Source organism: Cupressus sempervirens, chromosome 6, assembly GCF_028749045.1.
Source record: "Cupressus sempervirens isolate cs-2001-9-10 chromosome 6, ASM2874904v1, whole genome shotgun sequence".
NCBI classification, from domain to species: Eukaryota; Viridiplantae; Streptophyta; class Pinopsida; order Cupressales; family Cupressaceae; genus Cupressus; species Cupressus sempervirens.
The window spans coordinates 709,121,932-709,149,835 of record NC_143123.1 but is presented as its reverse complement, the minus strand read 5'-3'; the positions used below and the strand labels follow the sequence as shown (position 1 = coordinate 709,149,835).

The 27,904-nt window shown below is 35.6% G+C and overlaps 1 pseudogene; it reads left to right on the top strand.

Moving 5' to 3' along the window:
- Positions 1 to 6,501: 6,501 nt before the first annotated feature.
- Positions 6,502 to 7,485, top strand: LOC149554250 (G-type lectin S-receptor-like serine/threonine-protein kinase At2g19130 pseudogene; annotated as a pseudogene).
- The last annotated feature ends 20,419 nt before the right edge of the window (positions 7,486 to 27,904 follow it).

Sequence of the window (27,904 nt, the reverse complement as noted above, 5' to 3'; positions counted from 1 at the left end):
CACCTCATCATGCCATGTCATGGTCACTATGTCGCTATGTTAATTGGCATGCAACTTCACCTTAGTGACATAGTGACATTTGTTAGATTTTCCACATGGCACGATCTAGTGCTTCATTGAGATTTGCTTGCCATGTCATAGCTTGCCTTGATATCCATGCCACATGGTACCTTGTCGTTGGTCTAAAACTCCACATCATTTCCATTTCATGGTCACTACTACACATACTGCCACTTGTCAATTTTTGGTTCGTTGACTGCATCTAGAAGCGGGACCCACATTTTCATTTTACCTTTGGTGAAAATCTCCACTTTTTCGGTGAATGTTCCTAGCTTTTTCGAAAACTCTTTTTGATGACATTTTGATCATGCTGATGTTATCCTTTTTCCTGGCAAATATTCCTTCAAAATTTGTGTAGTGTCGTCTCCAGCTAGCTAAAATGGTGGGTTCTCACTATGTAAGCTATAGCCTCCAAAAAGCCCTTATCTCTAAGACAACTAAAATATAGTGCCCAAGAGAATTTAAAGAGCTTATGTTGTTATTATCCACTCAATGTGGGATAAGCTTTCTTAACATTTTCCCTATGTTGCTATGGTTGATAACTCTAAAAACATCTTCAGTATTTCACCTCCACCATCAAAACTTTGTTTCTATCCTTTTCATTGCAAATTTCATAGTTAAAGGATACTTGAGAACCTCAGACTAGTCAAGCTTGTTCCTGCAAAGTGCATTGAGACAAGGGTATTTAGGATTCTGGGGTGTTTAAAGTGTCTACAAGTGATGAAAGGTTATTGGTGTTTGGAAATTTTTTTGGTTCTTTTCTTCAATGTAATTTCTCCAACTTTTATAGCTTTAGCGGTCTTTTTTGCCTATCCTTCGGGGTTAGCCTTCTTTGCAGTAGCTTTGGGAGGATCCATTGATGAGTTTCACCTTCCTCTTCCCTTCAACATCTACTTTCTACCTTTGGCCAGTGTACCCCAGTTTCCATGTCTTTATTTTCTTCTTAGCGTGAGATACTGGTTTCTTTTTCAAGCAAACCTTCCAATTTAGTTGTGGAGAAAGCTTCTTGTGACCTCCTTTCTCACATGTGTGGGTTCTCTACACTTTAACTAGTGTTGACTTCAAAGAAATTCCTTGAATACCATGGTTCCTTAATCTCTTTGCCTTTAGCATGATTTTTTTAATGCCATGGCACCTCCTTTATGCTTTGTGTGGGGCTCTTTACATCCTTTTCCCTACTTCCTCAATGAGTACATGCTTTGACCCTCTATTATGGCACATTCCTCTTGCAAGGCGGCTCTCTACACTGCCATAGCCTTTTCCCCTTTAGGTGGGCTCCCCTGCAAATACTCTTTTTTTAAAAAACTTTGAAACTTGTGAATTCCTTGCTTCAATTTCTAGTGTTGTATAAAAGCAATATCATGAGATCATAAGGCTTGGTAGAATCATAAAAACTTTGATGCTTATATCTTTCCATTATAATTGTTCATCATTCAAGTTAATTTCTTACATCTTTTCTAAAAAGGACAATGATTTGTACAATGCTCTTAAAGTACACTTAGATCTATTGCTTGCCTTTCTAGCGAGGACAATTACAATTGATATTTACCCAGATATGTCAATGCAAATAAACTTTTAATAGTGGGTAGGTCTTGTAGTTAGGTTGGACTAAGTATTTAAATGTTTATAGATTATAAAACATCATATAAATAAAAGATTTATTTTCTTATAAACTTTTATATCTATGGCTTTGATAGTCCTCTTAAAAGGATAATGATCTGTACAATGCTCTTAAAGCACACTTAGATCTATTGCTTGCCTTGCTAGCAAGAACAATTACAATTGATATTTACCCAGATTCATCAATGCAAATTAACTTTTAATAGTGGGTAGGTCTAGTAGTTAGGTTGGACTAAGTATTTAAATGCTTATAGATTATAAAACATCTTATAAATAAAAGATTTTTTTTCTTATAAACTTTTATACCTATGGCTTTGATAGTCATCCATAGATATCCTCACCATCGTAAACAATCGAATCCAACTCAAAGACAAGCATATAGGGATTTGGCCTATATTTTAATGCACCTTCTAGAGGAATATTGAAATTGCCTTCATTTTTGCTAGCAGTTACTTGTGTAGGAATATTAGCATCCACCCTTGAAAGCTTCTTGATTAGATACTGATTTTTTTTATATCGATTAGTTGTATCTTCTCTGGGAATAGCCTAATTTCAACAAGAAAAATTGTTACTGGGTGTTCTTGAATGAAAGAACCTTCTGTTTTCCAAAGCAAATAGTACAAAATAGATTAACAATAGCTCGAAAGCAACAGATACTTCGCATCTAGGTAGCTTATACCATCTTTTGTGCTATAATAATCACAAGGTGGCTTTCTTTAGTGAGGGATCTCTATTTCATCCTCAAGGTTGATGTCTTTAGGGATTTGATTCTCATATTTGTGAGAATATCTTTTGATTGTAATACTCTTCCTTGTTATTTGTAAACCCTAGATGTTGCATGGAATGATCTTTGTTAAAATATTATTAAACCCCACTTTTCTAATTAGTCGGATGTAATTAGTCGGACCCCCAAAAGTGGGTCTGACTAATATAAATTTGGTTTTCAAATAATTGATATGAAAAACTGATCTATTGAAAACATCATAATGATTGAAATCAAACTTGATCACTGAACTACCAATTTTAACTCATTTTATCGCTTTCTTGCAGACTGTCAACTTTGTGCCAGAAGGTCCTTTGAACAGCTTTGAAAACTAATCCAAACACCTGGTCAGGCTCTAAAATCCAACACATTGATTATCTATTCTATATACTTTAACCATGTTGAATCTTATCTCATGATGAATTTAGGGTCAAAAGATATTGACCGTCAAAGTTGACCTCTCAGGATTGCCTACAAGAAAACATGTCAGAAAACAATAAATTGTGTTCTTGGGAAAATGAAAATTGGGGTGTTGTTTTACTGTCATGAGGAGAGTATAGATCTGTGATTTGGGCTCATGATGAATAACTACGCACAAATGGCGAGCAGTCAAAGTGGGCTACTCAAAATTTGATGACCGGAAACAATAGCAAAAAAGCATTTTTTACAAATGGAATTGACCTGAAAAAGTGTGCAAATAGATTCGTCAAGATGTGAAAATTGGCACACTTCAAGTATTTTTGGAGTACAACTCAGTGGTACAATCCATTTGATATCACCTATCATGGATTTTGAGATATGAAATCATGAACAGGGGTTCCAACAAATCTATATCTTTTGACACTATTAAAAAATCAGAAATTGCATTGGAATCACATTTGAAAAATGATCAAATGGATTCCTCATAAGCTCAAACTTGAAACATAACATATCTTTGACCTCTAAAATGTAATGAAAAAGGAAATTCAGCATTTTGGTCAACTGGGTGAAAATTATAACTTGTCAAATAAGGCTTCCCAAAATTATGAACTAATTTCATCAGCATGACAATATTAAATGACCAACTTTGAGGGGTTCAAAACCTAGTCAAACGAATTTGAAACGACTCAAAATTTGAAACATAGGGTCTCAGGTATGGACACTAAATATTACCAAAGTAGAAAGTCATGAAACATTACTGGGTGCAAGATATTTAGTTGCAAACATAGGCTCCTATCGTTGTTTGACACTTGGGTGAAAAATGCAGATTTGACAAATGCTCAAAATGAGACCTCACGAAATGGCTCGGAATGACAATTTAACTTCATGAAACACATAGATGCACTAATGAAAGGTGCTAGAAATATTAAACACCTCTTAGGTCTCAAATAGACAAGCGGGTACAAATGTGTTAAAAAACATTTATAGGGCTTAGTTTTTCAATGGTGGTCAAAATTAGGGCTACAATTTTGAGTGCCAACATCTAGTATGGTCTATCATGAGTTTGGATTTATTGTTCGCTATTTCTTTTAGTGTTCTTATGTGAAACTAAGATGGACGGTATGATCTATTTGATTTAACCTTTGAGTCTTCAATTAGTTATTTTTTGGATGCTTTTTAGTTGCACTTGTAAGGAATTGAGGTGTTACTGTGGATTAACTTTTGATGCTTTCCAGTCACTTGTATAGGACTAAGGTGAAATTTGTGATTTTTTTATTTGTACTTTTATGAGCCTAGGGTAGGTAATATGTATGTTAAGTTGGGAAGTGGCTTGCAATGGAGGTCAAGGCCCAAAGTGGCGGCTAGGGTAACCCATTGTAAGCAGTTAATAAGTGATAACACTACACTAAATAAGAATAAAATGAACCTAATAAGAGTCTTGTTTTTTCTCGCCCATGCATTGAGTGCTAGTACAGACTAGGATGAGAATAAAGAGGATGCTTGGTTGTGACCATGCATTGTTAGTATGCCTTGTCAGTATGAAAGGATACTAGTGTCGCATAGACTCACTAGGGGGCCAGAGGATTAAAAGAATTGCCAAGTAACACTAGAGTTGGTTCATGCGATGGCACTTTCCCACTAGCAAGATAGATTTCCTATGTGTCTTTGTTTGCCTCTACGTCTAGATGTCGTATTATCTTGGAATGTTTGAGTTAGATTACTTTTAGGGTTTTCCTTGACATAGATATTACTTTTGATTTTGGAATTGATATCCTATTTGGGACTTGAGACTATCTCCTCAGTGTAGTGGGAGTGGACTATTTTGGGTTAATGTGAGGTTAGGTGGTAGTGCTTTTTACTTTTACCATTGAGATCCATCCGTTAATGTTGTGGCTGGAGTTCCTTGTTTGCATTTCCTTTCATTCTATCTTGTGAATTATGATGGATGGCTATATCTATATGATGTATGATTTTACTTATTGTATTGAATCTTGTTTCATGGATCCAAAAGGGATGATGTAATCTATTTTATAAATGTTTATTCTTTTAGCCTTTCATACCTTGTGACATGTATAATGGATGATTGTGCATTCTGAATTTATTGCCAAGTGGCATTCAAAACAAATGTATATTATTTAAATGGATTGGACTTGTAGTTATTCCTTCATGTGGATGTGTTATTTATTTGACTTAGTATTAATTAAGTTTAAATGTGACTCAATGTCTTGGGATCCTTAAGGAATGTAATTTGTTATGTTTGCCTATGTTTGATTGTATGTTATTGCTTTCGCTACTCTGATTATTGTTAAATGTTATTTTTTTTAAAAAAATGTTTGTCAAATTTAGTAAAACTTTAGGTTAGTTCTTTTGAATCCCTTGGTGGGGTGTTACATAAAAGTAGATCGGGAAACATAAGGAGAGATAGTGTATAGATAGATAGATAAGAATTGGATATAAAAGTGTAAGATAGTTGTTATGAAGAGAGAGACAAAGAGGAGAGGAGTGGGATGGAGAGAAATAGTAAGAAGTGAGGAGGTAGATAAAGAGAGACAATGCTAAATATGTACAAGGTGATAGAAAAATATTGGACATATAGATAAATAGAGCACATACATAGAGTAGATCAAAGAAAATTAGGGGGAATCAAGTATGGATACACAGATACATAGGAAAAAAAATGTAACTAGGAATAAGATAAGATATAGAGAGGGAGGGAGAAATGAGTGTGTCTGTGTGTGAATAAAAAAGATATAAATATGGGGATAGGGAACCAGAAAAGAAAAGTCTATAGATAACTATTTAATAACATCATTTAAAATATACAAGACTATTGGCTGAACCATGCACCCTTCAAAAGTGCCCTTCAAAAGTGCTAGTATTATATAAAGCTTCACATCAAAGAGAGTGCTTTCACATTAAAGACCTATGGTCACATCCCTTCGTATTGTAAGTATACTTACGCTTAATGTGGAAAAGTTAGAAAAAGTAGTGGTGAATGTAGAAAAGTTGAAATAAAGTTTATTATCGAGTGGGTATTCTTTAAGGCAGCCTGACATTTTTATTTTTAGACTCTTGAATCTGTAAAATCTTGACTTAAAATCTTTTTAAAAAGGCAGGTTAGATAAAGTTCTTTGGTTTGGTGAACTGAATCCGATCGTCTAACGAATATCAATGAAAGCTATTCATGGCCACATGAGATATGTTTCTTCCATTGCTAAGTGTCTGTACTAAAAATAAGAAAGCAATCATAGGAAAAATAAAATAGATCATGTAGCATTTAACTTCTTGAAACATTTTATTTTGTCTCTTGCCTTGCTTATGAGTTGCAATTCAATTGTTGATGGTGAAGACAACATCTCTTTGGGGGCTTCTCTGAGAGGAAACCAGACCATCATTTCTAAAAAAGGTACTTTTGAATTGGGGTTTTTCAATCCCAACAGAACCAACAATTCGTATGTTGGAATCTGGTATGCTCAGATCCCTGACAACACCATCATTTGGGTGGCTAACAAAGAAACTCCCATTAAAAACTAGCCAGGCCTTCTCTCTGTGTCTAAATCCGATTATCTCACAGTATCTGATTTGAAAGGCAATATCATTTTTAGTCAAGTAATGATACTCAAAAAATAGGGGTGTCGATGGCCACCATACTGGACTCTGGTAATTTTGTTCTTTTAGATCCAGCGTAGTCCATTAAACTGCTCCATAGATGGTTTTCTTCAACTCACTAATATTTCCTTTTTAGAGGACGAAGCGACATTTCAGATTGCACAAGAGTCGTTGAGTCTACAAGGATGCAAAATTGCTTGTCTCAACAATTGTTCCTGCACGGCCTTTGCTTTCACTGATTCAAATTCTGTTGTTTGTAAGTTGTGGTTTGGCAATTTATTAGGAATGCAGACTAAGGCCACTTCATCTGAAAACCAATCTTCATTCCTTCGATTGGCTGCTTCTGATGTGCCACATTGTCATCTGACGGAGGTAGCAACAACAGAAGCAGAGTAATTGCTCTATCCATTTCAATTCCTTTGGGGTTTGTTCTTTTGGGAGCTTTGTTGATTGTTGCATGGTTTATTCAGTGCAGGCATCAAAGGCTACTTGAGAAAGGCAACTACAATGGTGCAACAACATCACTGAGAGCATTCACCTACAAAGATATTAAAATTGTGACCAACAAGTTTTCCCATAAATTGGGAAAGGGGGCATTTGGATCCGTCTACAAAGGAACTCTACCAGAAAAAACTCTTGTTGCGGTGAAGAAATTAGAGGGATCGGGACAAGAAGAGAAGCAATTCTACTCTAAAATAAGCACGATTGGGAACATACATCATGTGAATTTGGTGAGACTCATGGGATTCTATGTAGAGGGGTCTCAGAGAATGCTTGTTTACGAGTACATGCAGAATGGGTCTCTGAATTCTTTCTTATCTCGCAAGGCCAAAGAAGTGGGAAGAGTGTTGGATTGGAATACTAGATTTGGGATCACTTTGGGTACTGCAAGGGGGTTACTCTATCTCCATGAAGAATGTAGAGATCGCATCATCCATTGTGATATTAAGCCTGAAAATATTCTTCTTGATGCAGATTTTTCCCCAAAAGTTGCAGATTTCAGACCGACATAGCTTCTTGGCAGAGACTTTAGTAGAGTTTTGACTACAAGAGGGACAAGAGGGTATTTGGCTCCAGAGTGGCTTTCAAGATTGCCAATAATAGTGAAGGCAGATGTTTACAGCTTCGGCATGACACTGCAGGAAATAATCTCAGGGCGAAGGAATCTTATGATGGTGATAGTGTGAGATTTGGAAATAATGAACCTTGTTGCATAAAAGGAAAAGGATGTATCTTTTTGACCAATGAACTTATATGTGATAATGCTTATTGGGTTGAAAGACTAAAAAGCAAGTGTGGCATAGTTGAATAACATTGAATTCAAGGTAGAATTTATGAATAGGAAGGCTAGAGTACTAGATGGAAAAGGAAATCTGGTTTGATCTGGCAAACAAAAAAAGGTAACCTATTCTATCTTGATCTAAGTGAAAGTTCATGGTTTATTGCTCAAGTAGAAGAAATTTGGTTATGACACAAAAGATTATGTCATTTAAACTTTGATAATATAGTTAAGACAAGAAAACCCAGAAGAGTAAGAGGTATTCCTAGCTTAAGAAAACTTAATATGTGTCTATGCAAAAACTTTCAAATTGGTAAGATGGGAAAGACTAGTTTGAAAAGCAAGAACTATAATTCTAAAGAAATCTTAGAGCTTGTTCATACAAACTTATGTGGACCTATTGGAATAGAGAGTTACAGTGGAGATAAGTTTTTCATTCTTTTTGTTGATGATTATTCTAGAATGATGACTGTAATGTATCTAAAAGAAAAATTAGAAGCTTTTCAAAAATTCAAGTGGTATCTAGCAAGAGTAGAAAAAGAAACTGGAAAGAATTTGGAATGTTTAAGATCAATCAAAGGTGGTGAATTAATCTCCAATGAATTCTACATTGAAAAAGGAATTAAAAGAAGAGTGTTAGCCCTTGGTACACCTTAGCATAATGGTATGGCTGAAAGAAGGAATATATTCATCATGGATTGGGCATATTGATGACAAAAAAGAATGTTGCAATCAAATATTGGAAGGAAGAAATCAATAGTGTAGTACATACCTTGAATAGAGTTCAACTAAAGAAAGACTCAAATCAAACTCCTTATGAACTATGGTATGGTTACAAACCTTATGTAAGTTACTTGAAAGTATTTGGCAGCAAATGTTATATCTTGAAAGAATATAGGAAAGGTAAATTTGATGTTAAAGGTGACGAAAGCATATTCCTAAGATACTCCTACAGAAGTAAAGCATACAAATGTTTGAATTCATCTACTAATAAAATCATAGAAAATGCACATGTGAGAATTGATGAGTTTGCAAAAAAATGTGAAGAATAAAGCAACAAAGAGCCAAAGGATTACAAAATATTTGTTTACTGTGAACCTGATACCCCACCAAATCTATCTAGAATAAAGGAGGCTTCACCTCCTAAGTCCCAAAAATCTCCAACAGCTACCAAGTTGCGAAAAGTGCAACTCAAGTCATAGTCTGAAGAACCCAAGTTGCAGTCATAAGCTGCCAAGCTAGAACAAACTTAGTCTGATGGACCCAAGTCACAGATAGTGGGACCCAAGCTTAATACTAAATTTCATAATGAAATCAGTGAAACACACTCTAAATCCAAAGAGCCTATGTTAGCAAGATATTTCAAAAGGCATCATGCACCTAATTAAATCATTGGGACAAATTAGATGGAACAATGACAAGAAACAAATTGAAAGGTACATGTTTTCTTGCTGAATTTAAACATAGAAATGTTAAAGATGCTTTGGCTAATGAAAGTTGGATTGAAGAAATGAATGAAGAAATAGAGCACATAGAAAAGAACAAAACCTAGACTCTTGCTCCTAGGCCTAAGGATAAAAATGTAATTGGCACAAAGTGAGAATTTAGAAATAAGCTAAATGAAGACGGAAAAGTTTCCAGAAACAAAGCATGGTTAGCATGTAAAGGCTATTCTCAATAAGAAGGTATTAATTATGGTAAAAAAATTTCTCCTGTTGTAATATTAGAAGGTGTTAGAACTTTACTAGCATATGCAACACACATAGGATTTAAATTTTATCAAATGGATGTAAAATCTGCATTCTTGAATGAAATTCTTGATGAGGAAGTGTACATTAAAAAACTTGAAGGTTTTCTAGATCCTAGAAAAAGAGACATGGTTTGAAAATTACACAAGGCATTATATGGTTTCAAGAAAGCTTCCAGAGCATGGTATGAAAGACTTCATAACTAGTTAGTACATATTGGTTTTCAAAGAACAAATGATAACAGTAGTATATATATCAAAGAAGGACTAGACAAGAAGATTGTGTGAGTAGAAATATTCATTGATGATACTTTATTCACAAGAAATGATGACTTGTGCAAGGCATTCTCAGAAGAAATGAGTAAAGAATTTGAGATGTCTATATTTGGTGAGATAATTTTTTTTAAAGAGAACAAATTTCCACAATCCATTATATTGTAATATGTTTTTGGATTTGATTGTCTTAAGATTTTTACCATTGACATTTTGAATCACACTACGTGATCCATCATTAGGATGAAGAGTGAGAGAAGAAAATAGTGTTTTGCTTCTCTTGCTCTTCATCTTGATGATAGATCACATAGTGTGATTTGAAACATCGATGATAAAAATCTTAACACAATCGAATCCAGAAACATATTACAATAATTTTTTTGTTGGATTGTAGATCCAACAGAAGAAAGATGGTATCTACATTACTCAATCTAAATATATCAAGGAAATACTAAAAAATTTTGGAATGCAAGAATCAAGACTAGTTACAACCCTTCTGACTACTAGATATAAAATTTCCAAGACTGATTATTCTAGAGAGGTAGATCAGACCACATACATATCAATAATTGGATAATTGCAATATGTAGTGCATACAAGGCTTGATATTGCATTAGTAGTCGGTATGGTTGCAAGATTCTCAACAAATCCCAAAGAAAATCACATGATGGCAGTCAAAAGAATCATGAGATATCTGAAAGGTATTGAAGAATATGCTTTATGGTACAAAATAAGATACAATTTAGATTTAAAAATATTCACAGATGCCTATTTGGCAGGAAGTATTGATGATAGAAAAACACTCGTGGTGGAGCATTCTTTCTTGGTAAAAGATTAGTGGCTTGGACAAGTAAAAAACAAAATTGTATCTCTCAGTCCATAACAGAAGCAGAATATGTGGCAACAATAGCCAATTGTTCTAATATTATTTGGTTCAAATAATTTTTGGCAACTTTGAAGACATAGATCAAGGATCCAGTAGTCATATACTATGATAACACCTATGCAATAAATATATCAAAGAATTTAGTGATGCATACAAAAAAAAAAACACATTTCTATAAAATATCATTTCTTGAGATAATTGGTACAAGATAAAGAAGTTAGATTGGAATATATGAATACTATAAGAATTTTCCTTATAGAAAAATTCACCCAAGATCAAGGAACTCAAGCACAAGGAAAACAGTAGAGCAAAAGAGTATGATCAATATGAGAATATAGTATCTCAAGCATGTACATACACATGAGGAGTTCCTATATATAAATACCTCTAAGATGCATCTAGAATGGTTCTAGAAAGAACTAGGAGATAAGCATGACAACTAAGCATACTTCCTCCAATGTGCATGAATATACATGCATCAGTGAGAGGATAAGTATGATGAGGTGTCTCATGTGTGGAGATGTTGTAGACACCATGTGCTCAAATAAAGTGCCTACTCCGATGTGTAGACACCATGTGCATAATTAGAGTGCTAACTCTTGTGTTGTCAACATGACAACTCACAAGAGTATGCATACTCCTAGGTGACTAACTAATAAATAATAAATTAATGCATTAACCTAAGTAAACTTAAGTAAAGTGTAAATAGTAAATACTTATTTAGGGGTATGTGTAGGATCATGGTGTGCCAAAAAGTGGCAATGTGAAAAAAAAGGAGTTTGAAAATATCTAAAAGTGTTTCAAAATTTGCTTTGACTTTTTTTCACCCATCTTGATACCAAAGCTGAAAAGTAGGCCCCCAACCCTTATCAAGTATTTGATTTGATATCGAATACCCGATATTATTGATTATTTGATATTAATCAAATATTCAATAATATTGGGTATCAGATATCAAATCGGATACCCGATAATTGTATTGTTACTTTAAAAAACCCAACTCGAGGGTTGTTGTTTTGACAGTGATATATTGTTTTCAAGATAGAATATCCATTTTGCAATTAGACACGCAATAATAAGTATTTTTAAAATGTTTTTATTCAATTTTAGTATAAATTTATAAAATTTTATTATAAATTAGTTAGTTTTAGTTGAATTTTTTAGAATTTAGGTTTTTTTATAGAAATTTTTAAAATTTAGGTTTTTAAAAAAATATAAATTATGTTTTGCGAATTAATAGGTATGGTTGACCAAAATGATGATACTGAGGCAAGGAATATTGTTCCTCATAACCCCCCACCAAACGATCCAGTGCCTCCTCAAAATCATCCACCAAATGATCCTTTACCCCCTCAAAACCCTCTTGAATCAAGGATTTGATTTTTGAAAATCTCACCAAATTGAGGGCTTTGTGAACAACATATAATGTTGTACTCGCATTGGCTCCTATGTTATCCATGTTAAACACCATAGTGGATAACATTGTAACTCTTAGTAATGAAAAAAATGTTACTCTTCAATGGTGTGACGAAATGCGTGAGATGTTTGATGATGGGTTGGAGTATGATGAGGTTGTGACACTCAATATAAGTAAAGATGAATTGGTTGCCCTTTTTTCAAACTCAAAAATTGGTTTACTAGTCAACCACAAAAAACCCAAACTATTGATTAAATGGTGTGCAGTTGATGCCATACATGCGAACTTTTGGGATCATTGGTGGATGGTTTTTGATATCCCTCCACATAGAAATTTAGAGGTGTCATTTTATTTCCTTAGAAAATTGTATGTAGAATTTGTGTTGGGCCTCAAAGTGAACTACTGGAGCATGGAGCCCAACATGGGTGTAGGAGGAGGAGCTCCTCAGCATAGACCCTCTTCCCAGTGGAAGAAAGTTGGTACTTTTGTCACCCCTACTGATGTCTCCCCACCTCCTCAAGTGCAAAATCCTAAAGTTATCATAGAGGCTAGCTCTCAGACCATTAGAGCCATCCATAGACTGAGTAGCCTATTGATATCATAGGCTAGGTTAGTCCTACCTCCCCGTATTGATAATGCTTACACAAGTTCATCATTGGCTATCTCATCACACATTTGTGTGCCTCATACTTGCATTACGTGAAAGAAAATTTTTCTAAGTCCCATAAGTGATCTTGCTGAGTATCAATTTATATTAGATGAGGATACATTAGACACAGGTGTAGAGACTACAGATCTTGATGCAAGAGAGGAGGGCATGCAGTGGCATGAACTCCTTCTGTGTCGATATGTGTATACATTCTATTGTTATGAAATATGCAATTTAAAGTTAATCTTTATAATAGAGTAATTTTCATGTTTAAGCCATACTGACTTATATGTGTATGTGATCTTCATTCATGTTTAGTTGATGACTAAGGAGGAGCTGAGACAGGTTGATGATGCCATGCTCTAGGCTATTTCATTGGGCCTTGAGACACCTACGGTACATTATTTTTTGTTCTCATTGTTTTCTCTATTTGATTTTGTAGCACATATGGTTTCTAATCTTTCTTTTATCTTGCAGGTACCACCTATCCCTAGGGGACGAAGTGTGGGGGACGAGCTAGGATCCATTGACAAAGGAAAGGTAATTAGGTGCTTTCTATTTGATTAAATCTTGATTCATTCTTGTAAAAATTTTGTGGTAATGAAATTTAATTTCATTCTTTATTGTATAGGGTGTAGCTACTGGCGATGAGCCCATGTAGACTCTCTATCATAGATGCTCAGGCATTTCCATTCACATTGAGAGCCCCATTGTATGTCTAAGTATCATTTATTTTTTATTTTTCCTTATCGTAATAAATAAATTCAAAACTATTTTTTGTGATATTAACAACTACTATTTTGTATCTCACAGGAAACTCCTAGTGCACATGAGATTGGATAGGAGAGTTTTGTATCTTTGATGATGCAACCACTATATCCTAAGGAGCCTACACTAGTAAGTTGTAGTTTGAATTCTTGATTATATGTTATCAATTTAGCATGCTATGAATTATAATGTTATAGTTTAAGTTGTATATTCATCTGACAAACATATTTGAACATAGACAGGCCATAATCACTAAGGTACAATCATTGTCAAGGGCATATGAGAGGACTCCTGACTGACATAGGAGGTCGATGAGAGAGGTATTTATGATGAAATTTAAATAGTAAATCTTCATTAAAAAAAGATCATTGTGCATTTGAGTAATTCAATGTTAGATACAAAGAATTATATAAATTTAGTAGTCTAACTTTGGGTTTTCCTTTTTTGTTTATGTAGGAGGCATCCAATCCAGCTAGTGTAGTGAAGAGGCTACATTTTGATCATCCACCAGCAGCCTAGGATAGTATAGTTGTCATAGGATGCATCATGAGACATTTTGAGATGGTATGTGCCACATTGTTTATAGAAACATTGATATTATACACATTCTGATGGCATGATCATCCACATTTTGTATATGGATCTATGTATTTTGATATATATTTGTGTAATTTGTCTATGGATGCATGAACTTTGATATATATTTGTATAATTTGTCTATGGATACATTTATTTTGATATATATATTTTTCATTTATGTGCACAATGATATACATATTAATTTAGTATCTAGTATTGTTCAATTCATCATGGATCATGTGTATTATTCATGTTTATGGAATATCATTAATTTTGATCATGTTTGTTATATTCGATTCAAATGCAATAATTTGTGAATAAAATTAAAAAAATATTTATTATCAAATTTGGATGCAATGTCTAATTTGAAGTGTTATCATGACATAAATATGCTTGTTAATCTCCTACACAAGGTTCACATAACGCCAAATCTGATTTTAAACTCTACCTTCAACATTGAAACTAACTCTTGGCTTCAAATCCAATTTCAACACACTTAAGGAATCCACTCCTCAACCATGGATTCTATTCCCAACCACAAACTCATTCCTACACTTGTAATCTTTGATAACTAGCTTTGCACTTTGTTACTATCCTCATACTACAACTTTTTAATTTCAACATAACCTCAAAATATCCCAACTTAAGAGACTTGATTGGATCAAACCTTTTTAACTTGGTTCTCCAATACCATATCCATACATGCATAACATCTATATGTTCTCACATTGATTAGATTACCCATACTAATCCACTTAACAAAAATTAGGAACCAAATCATCCAAAACATACCTTCTTGTTGTACTTTGTATAGACCCAAACACAATCATTCATAACTTTTGAACCATACTTCATTTCCTCAATTCAACCATCAAGTAATGCATTCTATCATTATGTAAACTGGCTTTATTAATGCATGCTATCATTTCACACCTTATATAGGTGTTTCCAATCTTGTATGGTCATGCTCAAATCCCTAATTAACTCTTTGCACTTATTTTCACTTTACAAGAAAAAGCTGCAAAAGTTACAAAATTGCAATTTTGAGAAATTTTTACTATAAATTTAAATTATTAATTAGATGAGTTCCTCAAACTTGATAGGGGTTATTGATAGCCTGCACGAGCTCTGAGTTATGACCCTTGCAAGATCGACTTCGATATGCACTTAGAGCACCTTGGAGTCTCCTCGGTATGGGGTGGCTGTAGACGATGGAGGATCACCACAACTAGAACAAGGGTGTCACTAGGGTTCACCCACCTATCTAGAGCTAATGACACTAACAATTTGACACCAATATCAGTGGTTTCAAAGTTACAATGTGGTGTACCTATGAACTGTGGCACATTGCGAGTTTTGGCATCTAGCGAGATCATTGTGTTGAATCCAAATAGAATGTGATTTCTTGAAAATGAGATAGGTTATTTTAGGGCTCGGCATGACCATCATATAGCATTCAAAATTTCATTAATGTCCCTCATGAGCTCTGAGTTACGACCCTCATAAGATCAACCATAAAATGCACTTAGAGCACCTTGGAGACTCCTCAGTACTGGGTGGCTGGGCACGATGGATGGTCTCTACAATTAGAACAAGGTATTACTAGGGTTCAATCACCCATCTAGAGCTAATGGCACTTTTGATTCGATGCCAAGATCAATGGTTTCAAAGTTATGTTGTAGTGCACCTATGAACTAAGGAACACTGTGAGTTTTTTCATCAAGAAAGATCATTGTGCCGAATTGAAATAGAATGTGATCTCTCAAAAGTGAGATAGTCTATTTTAGAGCTTAGCATGATCGTCCTATAGAATTTGACATTTCATCAATAGCCCTCATGAGCTTCAAGTTATGACCCTCAGAAGATCAACCTCGAAATGCACTTAGAGCACCTTGGAGACTCCTCGGTATAGGGTGGTCATGAATGATGGATGGTCTCTGTGGTCAGAACAAGGGTGTCACTATGATTTACCAGTCTATCTAGAGCTAATGTTGTTGATGATTCGATGCAAAGATCAGTGATTTCAAAGTTACATTATGGTGCACCTATGAACTAAGGCACACTACAAGTTTTAGCATCAAGTGAGATCGTTGTGTTGAATCTAAATAGAATGTGATCTCTAAAAAATGATATAAGTTATTTTAGACCTTAGCATGACCATCCTATAGCATTTGATGTTTCATCAATAGGCCTCACAAGCTTTGAGTTAAGACCCTTGGAAGATCAACCTCAAAACACACTTAAAGCCCCTTGGAGACTCCTTGGTATGGGGTGGCCATGGACAATGGATGGTCTCCATGGCTAGAATAAGGGCATCAATAGGGTTCACCCGCCCATCTTGAGCTAATGGCATTGATGATTCGATGCCAAGATTAGTGGTTTTAAAGTTACACTATGGTGCACCTATGAACTGAGGCACACTGCAAGTTTTGGCATCGAGCAAGATCATTGTCTCAAATCCAAATGGAATGTGATCTCTCAAAAATGACATAGGTTATTTTAGGCATTGGTATGACCATCCTGTAGCATTTGATGTTTCATTGATATCCCTCATGAGCTTCGAGTTATGAACCTAGAAAGATTGACCTCAAAATGCACTTAGAGCACCTTGGAGATGCCTTGATACGAGGTGGCCACAGACGATGGATGGTCTCTATGGCTGAAGCAAGGGTGTTACCAGGGTTTACTTTCCCATCCAAAGCTAATAGTGCTGACAATTTGATGCCAAGATTACACTCTGGTGCACCTATGAACTGAGGTACACTATAAGTTTTGGCATTGAGTGAGATCATTATCTCAAATTCGGATGGAATGTGATCTCTCAAAAATGACATAGGTTATTTCAGGCATTGGCATGACCATCCTGTATCATTTGATGTTTCATTGATAGCCCTCATGAGCTATGAGTTATGAACCTCGAAAGATTGACCTCAAAATGCACTTAGAGCACCTTGAAGACTCCTCGATACGAGGTGGCCACAGACAATGGATGGTCTCCGTGACTGAAACAAGGGTGTCACTAGGCTTTACCTACCCATCCAAAGTAATGGTGTTGATTATTTGATGCCAAGATTACAATGTGGTGCACCTATGAACTAAGGCACACTAGGAGTTTTGGCATTGAGTGAGATTGTTGTGCCAAATCTAAATGGAATGTGATCTCTTGAAAATGAGATAGGTTTTTTTAGGCCTTCGCATTAGTATCCTATAGAATTATAAATTTAATTGATAGCCCTCATGAGCTTCAAGTTATGACTCTCAAAAGATCAACCTCAAAATGCACTTAGAGCACCTTAGAGATTCCTTAGTATGGGGTGACTGCGGATGATGGAAGGTCTCTACAGTCAGAAAAAGGGTATCACTAAGGTTCACCCATCCATCTAGAGCTAATGGCACTGATGATTTGATGCCAAGATCAGCAATTTCAGAGTTATGTTGTAGTGTACCTATGAATGAAGGCATATTGCAAGTTTTGGCATCAAGCAAGATCATTGTACTAAATCCAAAAAAAATGTGATCTCTCAAAAATGAGATAGGTTAATTTAGGCCTCGGCATCATTGTCTTGTAAAATTTGACATTTCATTGATAGCCCTCATAAGCTCCAAGTTATGACCCTTGAAAGATTGACCTCAAAATGCACTTAGAGAACTTTAGAGACTCCTTAGTATAGGGTCTCCGTGGCTGGAACAAGGGTGTCACTAGGGTTAGTATTAAAAGAAAAAACATTACTTTCTACCTCAAGTTTTTGGCATTTGACACAATGCAAGTTTGGTTTTCATATGTATTAAAATCATCATTTTTTAGGTCCCACAACATAAATTGCATTAAGTAAAATCAACTTTGTTTCTTATATTAAACCAAAAAGTTTACATTTACAACAAATCAAGTGTTTCATCATTATTACATCAATAGAAAAGTACCAAAAATCATTGTGTCAAAAATAGTAGTGTCAAAAATCATAGTAGCAATTAAAGTATTGTCAAAAATCATAGTGTCAAACATAGAATAGATTTTTATTCACCTTATTTATCTTTTAATCTTCATGCATGGTTACTCTTCATGATGTCCCCAGGGATGCATTTGGTTGGTTCCAATGTGTCAAGATGGTTCATACATTAACCTATAATCCCTATTGATTCATTTCATGACAAAGCATGTCCCTAGGGTCCCTATGACCCTTAGGGATGCATTTGGTTGGTTCTAATGCATCAAGAGGGATCATAGATTAACCTATGACCTTTCTTGACACATTTCATGACAATGTATGTCCCTATGGGCCCTAGGACCCCTAGGGATGCATTTTTTTGGATCAAATGCATCAAAAGGGGTGATAGGTTAACATATGACCCCTCTCGACACATTTTATGACAACCTATGTCCCTAGGGATCCTAGAGCTCCTAGGGACACATTTGGTTGGTTCCAATTCATCGAGAGGGATCATAGGTTAACCTATGACCCCTCTTGATGAATTACAGCCAACCAAATACATATGTTGTCATGAAATCCATCAAGAGAGGTCATAGGTTAACTTATGACCCTTATCAATGCATTTTATGACAACCTAAGTCCCTAGGAGTCCTAGGGCCCCTAGGGACATATTTGGTTGGTTCCAATGCATCGAGAAGATTCATAGGTTAACTTATGACCCCTCTTAATGCATTTCATGACAATGTATGTCCTTAGGGGTCCTAGGGCACCTATCGATGCATTGGGTTGGCTCCAATGAGTGGAGAGGGGTCATAGGTTAACCTATGACCACTATCAATGCATTTCATGACAACATATCTCCCTAGGAGCCCTAGGACCCCTAGGGAAGCATTTGGTTAGTTCCAATGTGTCAAGAGGGTATTTCATAACAACCTATGTCCCTAGGGGTCCTAGTGCACCTAGGGATGCATTTGGTTGGTTCCAATGTGTCGAGAGGGGTCATAGGCTGATCTATGACCCCTATCGATGCATTTCATGATAACGTATGTCCCTAGGGGCCCTAGGACACTTAGGGATGCATTTGATTAGTTATAATGTGTTGAGAGGGGTCATAGGTTAACCTATGCCTCCTCTCGATGCATTTTATGACAATGTATGTCCCTAGGGGCCCTAGGAACCCTAGGGATGCATTCGTTTGGTTCCAATGCATTGAGAGGGGTCATAGGTTGACCTATGACCCTTATCAATGCATTTCATGACAACCTATGTCCCTAGGTGTCCTAGGGCCTCTAGGGACACATTTGGTTGGTTCCAATGTGTTGAGAGGAGTCATTGCTTAACCTATGATCCCTCTCAACACAGTTCATGACAACCTATGTCCCTAGGGGTCCTAAGGCCCCTAAGGATGCATTTGGTTGGTTCTAATGAGTCAAGAGGGGTCATACATTAACCTATGACCCCTATTGGTGCATTTCATGACAATGTATGTCCCTAGGGGCCCTAGGACCCCAAGGGATGCATTTGGTTGGTTCCAATGCATCAAGAGAGGTCATAGGTTAACCTATAACCCCTATCGACACATTTTATGACAATGTATGTCCTTGGGGGCCCTAGGACCCCAAGGGACACATCTGGTTGGTTCCAATGTATCAAGAGGGGTTAGAGGATAACCTATGACCCCTCTTGATGCATTTCATGACAATCTATGTTCCTAGGGGCCCAAGGATCGCTAGGGATACATTTGGTTGGTTCCACAGCATCAAGAGGGGTCATAGGTTAATCTATGATCCCTATCGATGCATTTCATGACAATTTATGTCCTTAGGGGTCTTAGGGCCTCTAGGGATGCATTTGGTTGGTTCTAATGTATTGAGAGGGGTTATACGTTAAGGGTAAAAGCACATACCTATGTCACCTTTTATAAAGAAACGTGATATCAGAATGTGACAGTTCAACATTAATGACAAAAAAAATGGTATTTGTGTTTAAAACACGAAGATGATGTAAACTGATGAAATGTGTAGAATTGTATGAATTTTATGCCTATAATTTTTGTTATTTTTTTCACTAAGAATTTATTCATTTTATTTTATTTTGCAGTCCCTTTTTTAACTGTAAAAATATAAGATGTAGTTCTCGTCAAACAAGTATGTGCAAATCATCTTTTTTTGTTCTGATTTGAAAATATTTTATAGATGACATGTATAGCTAGTGCACGAAAAAAGAAATAATTATTTTTGATGTATATTTTTTTTGTTATAAGTACTCAAGTTCGACCTTATCAAAATACAACAATTTTTTCCTCCCGTCAAAACTTCCCTATCAAATCTATACCTTCTTGAAAAAAAATTACATATTCGTGAAGAGGATTCTCTCCTCTAGTGATAAATATATATTTTTTATTTTTTTGATATGATTTACTATTTATTTTTATTTTTTGAGAGAGCATCTTCTGAAATGTTGAAATATCGACTTATAATATTTTGAGATTATAACATATTATAAATAATCAAAACACTCAAAAATTTATATAATAATGATATTGAATTTGAAATCTATTAAAGGGTATTTTTAGTTCTTTTTAAAAATTGAATTTTGATAGAGAAATGAGATTTGACCAAAATAGGTTTTTGTATCACAAATGGTGACACAGATATGTGCTTTTACCCTTAACTTATGACCCATCTTGATGCATTTCATGATAACATATGTCCCTAGGGGCCCTAGGCCCCTAGGGACACATTTGGTTGGTTCCAATGCATTGAGAGGGTCAAGTTAACCTATAATCCCTCTCAACACATTTAATGACAACATATGTCCCTAGGGGCCCTAGGACCCCTAGAGACACATCTGGTTGGTTATAATGAGTTGAGAGAGGTCATAGATTAAACTATGACCCCTCTTGATGCATTTCATGACAATGTATATCCCTAAGGGCCATAGGACCCCTAGGGATGCATTTGGTTGCTTCCAATGCATCAAGAGGGGCCATAGTTTAACCTATGACCCGTCTCAACACATTTCATGACAACCTATGTCCCTAGGGTTCCTAGGGCCCCTAGGGATGCATTCGGTTGGTTCCAATCTATTGAGAGGGTTCATAGGTTAACCTATGACCCCTCTCGATGCATTTCATGAGAACATATGTCCCTAGGGGCCCTAGGACACCTAGGGACAGATTTGGTTGGTTCTAATATGTCGAGAGGTGTCAAAGGTTAAACTATGACCCCTCTTAATGTATTTCATGACAACATATGTCCCTAGGGGTCCTAGGGCCACTAGGGATGCATTTGGTTTGTTCCAATGCATCGAGAGGGGTGAACTGCCTCACAATAGGTGTATCATAGTCATGCACTAGGCCTTGCTTAGGAATAATATATTCAAACTAAGGACTATTTTTGCCACCATGAGGTGCATTTAATCTTATCAACCCAGAGATGTATACTTAAAATGGTCAACACAGTATGTGTACTAGGTCTCTTAATGAGTCACTATGCTTATGTTGTAGGAAAGTAAAACACTTAATTCTAGGAATACTAGAAATACAATGGAAAAGATAATAGATATTCCAACTTGGCTCATCCACTAAAATTTTTCTCATATATTATGCAAGAAAATTCATAGAGTGCAATGCTACAGGAAGGAACTTACTACTTCTACTTAAGATACTACTAATGCTGGAAAATGAATCTATTCTATCCTAATCTAATCCACCTCCCATGTGGGCCCCCTTGGTCAGCTTCTCTAAACTACTAACACAGGATAGAAGTTGAAGAAAACTATTTCATTCCATTTAGATATTCATTACATAACATAGATATGTAAACCACAACTATAAAAGTTAATAATCTGTTATCAGAACTTTTCTTCTTACTTGCTAAAACTTGTCAAAAAACTTAACGCACTGGGGTTGATTGCTACATATATAGGAGATCAACACTTTATTACATAATAGAAAAGTAAATGTCCTAGCTTTAAATTTGCAGGAGAGAATATAGGAAGAACAACTATAGGTGTAAAGAAGCAATAATGGCTTAAGGCTGGAATAATAAAGTCTTAACATCCACTCGCCATAGAGTAAATGCAAAGAAGGCAATGAATCTTTAAAGCTCCTCATTACTCATTTCCATGTTCTTTGGAACCGTTACAACTTTGTCCACCGTGGTTTCTCCTTAGCACTTGCTTCTCCTTGAATGATGTTGATGCCTAACTTCTAAATTCCTCCAATCATCTTTTGGTCTTCATTAATAGGTTACTTATGACGCAAAACATGTTTGCAAATAAACATTTATCAAATTAAATTCAAACATAAGAACACACATTTTGATAACTATGTGAAATACTACATACTAGATATAATATGAGCAAAAGATGACATAGTTTTCTACCCCATAGGTTCATCAAAGGTTCGGTAAACATAGGTTCATAAGTGTTTTAACAAAGATAAATCGAGTATCAACAAAGTATCTTAAACACCACAAAATAAAGACAAATTTTAGTCTCATCATCTACCCCCTGCCAAACTAATGCTTGTCCTCAAGCATTACACTTCCTTGTTAGAGACCTGAACTCTCCAATTTCTATCTTTCCCTTTCTGTTGCTCTTAAAAGTGTAGTAAAATCCTCTGGTTCTCTCCCACACTTCTCTCTAATGATCTTCCTACAACTTATCAAGTCTATCAACATTGATATCATACAAGCACCATAGAAACATTATAAGTTTCATTGCTAAAGGACACCAGAACTCTGGTCTTGGCTACTTTCCCAATTCTATATATTTTGGAACTCTGTGTAGTGTTGCTTCCAAGTTAATAAGGCTATGTGGTTCTAATTTCTTTAGGGATTCAGGTAGTCTCTCCCACCTACTCCTTACACCAGTCATGGCTCTCTGAAATGCAAAGTAGGTAAAATTCTCATATTTGGCATAAACCTCAGTTCTAGCAAAAAAATCTTCTCTCTTACTTTTGGATTCCTCTTTCCGTAGGGCAATGTAAACCAATCCTAGAGCATCTCATCTAGCTTACTACTTTCTACTCTTAAAGGTAAAGGTTATGCTCTCTCCTCCTCTCTATAGTCATTCAACTACCTATCATAATTCACTTCATTAGACATCCATGACATGAGAGCTTTCAAATATACATCTCCTATGTAAAGAAAAGGATTCCACTTGGTCTCTGTAGGAATAACAAAGTTATGAACATATAATTCACACAATAAGTTCTATTGCCATGGTGGTAAAGTTTGATACAACCCATAAAAATCCCATGGTGACTTAAACTTTGGATTGACATTCTTGAGAGTTAACATTAACTGAAACAAAAGAAATTGCTCTTTCAAGAAGAGAGCATAGACTCTAGGTGGTGGCCTACAAGTAAGGGCTTGGTTAGCTAGCTTAAGGGCATGGTCCATGCATTGTTTTTGGCTTTCTAGCTATTCTTTCAATTCTACAATTTCCTAATTTTGTGATACTATGATCTTATTCATCTTCTTCTTTTCTTCTTTCCACAATGCTTCAACAAACAAATACTATCCATACAGTTGAAAAAGGATCTTCTACAGAGTGACAACACTGTTGTCTTCTCCTTCATGATCACTTTTCCTCCTTCTTTGTTCCTTCCATAAATGCTCTACCAAATTATTGATCCATGTTGATCCATGTGTAACTAAGGTAGTATTTGGATCAACATATTCAAGAAATGTTTCATCCCTATGGCTCGAAGTGTCTGGTAAATCTATTGGGGTATCATTGAAAGTTTCTTTAATTTCTTTTCTACACTCTGTAGTAAGATTATCAGGAGTATTTGTTATCTCAGGATAAGGGGGAGAATGATCAAAAACAATTTTCATCGGAGATTCCTTGGTGGATGTTTTAGACAGTATAGGATCCTTAGAAACCTGCCCTCTCATTCTAGGGCTTCTCCATACAGGGGTCTCTTCCTGTATTACAACCTTTTGCCTACTTTTCTACTTTAGTGTCACTGTTGTAGGATCAATTACTGTAGGACCCTTCTTTTTTCTCTTTTTTTTTACAATTGTAGGACTTGGTTCTTTCTGAATAGAAGTTTCTTCTAGTAATTTTTGTTTCCTCTTAGCTTTACTAGTAGTAGGCTTAGAGATTTCTTATATAAGTGGAGCTACATTTTCTTGAATAGGGGTAGTTTCTTGTTCATTTCCTTATGTCTTTTTAGTTTCAACTCCTTGAACATTTTGTTCTACAGGCTCACTACTGGGAGCTATGTTTTCCTCACTATGTTGTTTGCTAGGACCAACTTGGGGTTGCAAGGTTTTAGGTTGCACAAGCTCATCCCATGTTGAAGGGGATACATCCCTAAGAGACCTCTCTATTAACAACTTAATTAAATCATGGTGAGTAACAAAATTCTCTTTCCCTTTCTGAGTCTCCTCTAGACTAATTCAAGGCATATTAAATAAGAAATTTGGAATAGTCACAGCAATATTATGCCTTACACATCTAAGTAGCTCGAAATGATATGCATGCAAGTGAGAAAATCTACCTTCACAAGTAAAATACCTGATAATGTGCCTCGCTAATTTAGGGTATGGTGATGGAAGTGCCAACCTCTTACATCCTTATTTCATGACATTCAATCGAGGGTCATGCAGTCTAGTAAATTGGGCCCTCATTGACCTAGTGTCATGCGTGCTCAGGTAGTGCTCTCCAACCATAGGCAACCCTGTGACTTCTGCGATGCGCTCCTCTATTGCAACTTCTGTCAAGGCCCAAATAGAAGCTTCACCCTCATCAAATGTCTTGGTAAATTCTATAGCCACCTCTTCATCATATGCTATTAAACTTAAACAATAACCCAACCATCCACATGCATTGAATCTTCTCATAGCTTCTACATCAAAGAGCAACACAATGTGCTCTACCTGCTCTCTTCTTTGCAAATTCCCATCCATTTTTCAACACTTCCTCTACTACTCTATTTTCTCCCCTTTTTTGAATTCAAGCTTCAAACTCTATGTTATTCCTCAGACTCATCACACTACTTTACTTTAGGAAGCATTAATTGCTATAACAGATTGTTATGTACAATAATTAAGTTTTGAATGAAGGTAAATCATAAGTTTGTGTGGGAATCATCTAAAAACAGGGTTCAAATGATAAAAAAAAATTAAATGGGTCACATCATAGCTTGACACAAAAAAATAATTCAAAAATACGGATTACAACACCTTACTTGGCATACTTATGGCAACAAATTTTCATTAATAAGGGCTAATGCAAAGATTTGGAAAATCAACATGGATAATCAAACATGACATTGGATAGTATGACCTTCCTCTACCCCCTACTAATTTAGACAAGTATCCTCACTTGTTAGACTAGTACGAGTGAGGGACTGACATACACTGCCCTTATATATATCATGCGGTATTAAATATGAAATCTATGGACTTATAAATGAATGATAATTTGAAAATGTTATACCTTTCAAGTTGATTGTCACATGTACCAAAAAGGTGGCGGAAATAATGTCAGTAGTAGTATCCATCAGCATTTGTAGATTTTATTGAAAACATGAAAATTTGATGATGTGGATAGTGGGTGGATGGAACATTAAGAAATGAAATGAGGTGTATGGGTGGAAGATAAAGATATGAGATGGAAAAAAAAAGTGAATAGAAAGTGAAATTTATGCAAACATAAAGTTATTATTATGAGCATGCAAACTAAAAACTAATGTTGAAGAGCAGCAGTGAGAAGGTTTACACCTTCAGCTATAGGAAGAGGTACTTGAGTTGTATTTGAATCCGGCTATTGGAACTGCTACTAGAAATTGGCTTTTGTTTGTGGCTATTTGTATAACTTGAGTCACTGACCATTAACTAACAATTTGAAAGGCACTTGATCAATTGTGGTTAGTTGAACTGTTTCATTGTCAAAGACATGGCTAATTTCATATGGTCCTAACCATCATGTCTACAGCTTCCCTGCCATATCCTTGAACCAGGAGTCATGTAATAATGCCCAATCACCAACTTGGAATTGTTTGCTGATAATATGAGAATCATGCCATTGTTTCCTTTATTTTTGTACTAGTTTAGTATGTTCCAAAGCGGCTTTACGCATCTCATCCAAATAGTTAAGATGCAAAAGGCATTCTCTTTGTGCTACAGGAAGATCAATATCTAATGCCAAGGCTGTCCTTAGAGTTTTATGTTCAAATTCAATTGGAAGCATTGCCACCTTTCCATATAGGAGCTCAAATAGTGTGATTCATGTAGTAGTCTTCCAGGTTGTTCTATAAGCCCAAACAACTTCTTGTAATATGTTGCTCCAATCCCGATGATGCAAATGGACTATTTTTCTTAGAATATTTTTTAGCTCATGGTTTGTAACCTCTACTTGTCCATTAGCTTGTGGATGATAGGGACTGGATTTTTGGTGCTTGAAGTTATATTGTTTCATCAATTGCAAGATCAAGTTGGAAGTAAATTGTGCACCTTGGTCAGTAACTAGCTCTTTGGGGACACCATAGCACGTAAAAATCTCTTCATACAAGAATTCAACATTTTTTTCATCACAGGCATGCTTAATAGCCTTAACTTCAACCCATTTTCTTAGGTAGTTAGTGAATACCATAATATAGGACTTCCCATTGGATGGAGGATAAATTGGACCAATGAAGTCCATTCCCCATTTTTCAAATGGTGTGAATTCCATTTGAGGATTAAGAGGCATTTCATCTGTTCCTTTTGGTTGACCCATCCTTTGACATTGGTCACACTTCCTTGTATAGTTGACTGCATCCTTATGAAGTGTAGGCCAATAATAACCAGTTCTTAGGATTTTGAAAGCTGTCCTTTTGGCTGCAAAATGTCCTCCACATGGTTCATTCTGACATGCATGTAGAATGTCATATGTCTCATCTTCTCTCATGCATCTTCTAATAACTTGATCAGGTTTAGTATAGAACAAGAGATTATCTATCCAAGAGAAACATAAACTTTTCTCTACAAGCAGCTTTTTTTCCTTGTAAGAAAAATGTTCTAGTATCTTATTGGCTGCAATATAGTTAGCAATGTCTGCATACCATAGAGTTTGAATAGCAATATGAAACAAATGTTCATCCAAAAATGCATCATCTACCAAAGTAGTGTCAGTATCATCATGATTGATTCTTGATAAATAATTACCTACAACATTGTCTTTCCCAGGCTTATCAACTATGGTTCTGTCAAATTCTTGCAACAATAGTAACCATCTTGCTAACCTACCTATTATAGTAGGTTTCTTCATGAGATATTTGATTGCTACATGATCAGTATGAACATAGAAAGAATAACCAATTATGTAATGCTAAAATTTGTTCAGGGCATAAACTACTGCTAGCAATTCTTTTCCAATCATGGTGTAGTTCATCTTTGGGCCATGAAGACTCTTACTGATATAATAGATGGAATTTTCAATATTTTGGGATTTATGTGCTAAGATTGCACCTATCGAATAATTAGAGGCATCTATATGTATGTGAAAAGGTAAATTCCAATCAGGTCCTTGTAAAACTAGGGTTTTGGTCAAATGTTTCTTAACCTACAAGAAGGCTTCATCACAGTCAGATGTCCAACTAAATTTAGCTTCTTTGGTAAGTACCTTATACAAAGGACAGGCTATTTTATTGAAATCTTTTATAAAATGCTTGTAATATCCAACATGTCCCAGAAATGATCTTGCATCTTTTGATTTTGTAGGTATAGGCAATGTTTGAATTACCTCTATCTTAGCTGGGTCCACTTGTATTCCTGTAGTGGATATGAAATGACCAAGTACCATGCCCTCCTACATGAGCATGAAACCCTTTTCACTATTCAATACCAAATTATGTTCTTGACATCTTACCAAAACCTTTTCAAGATTCATTGTTGCTTCTTCAAAAG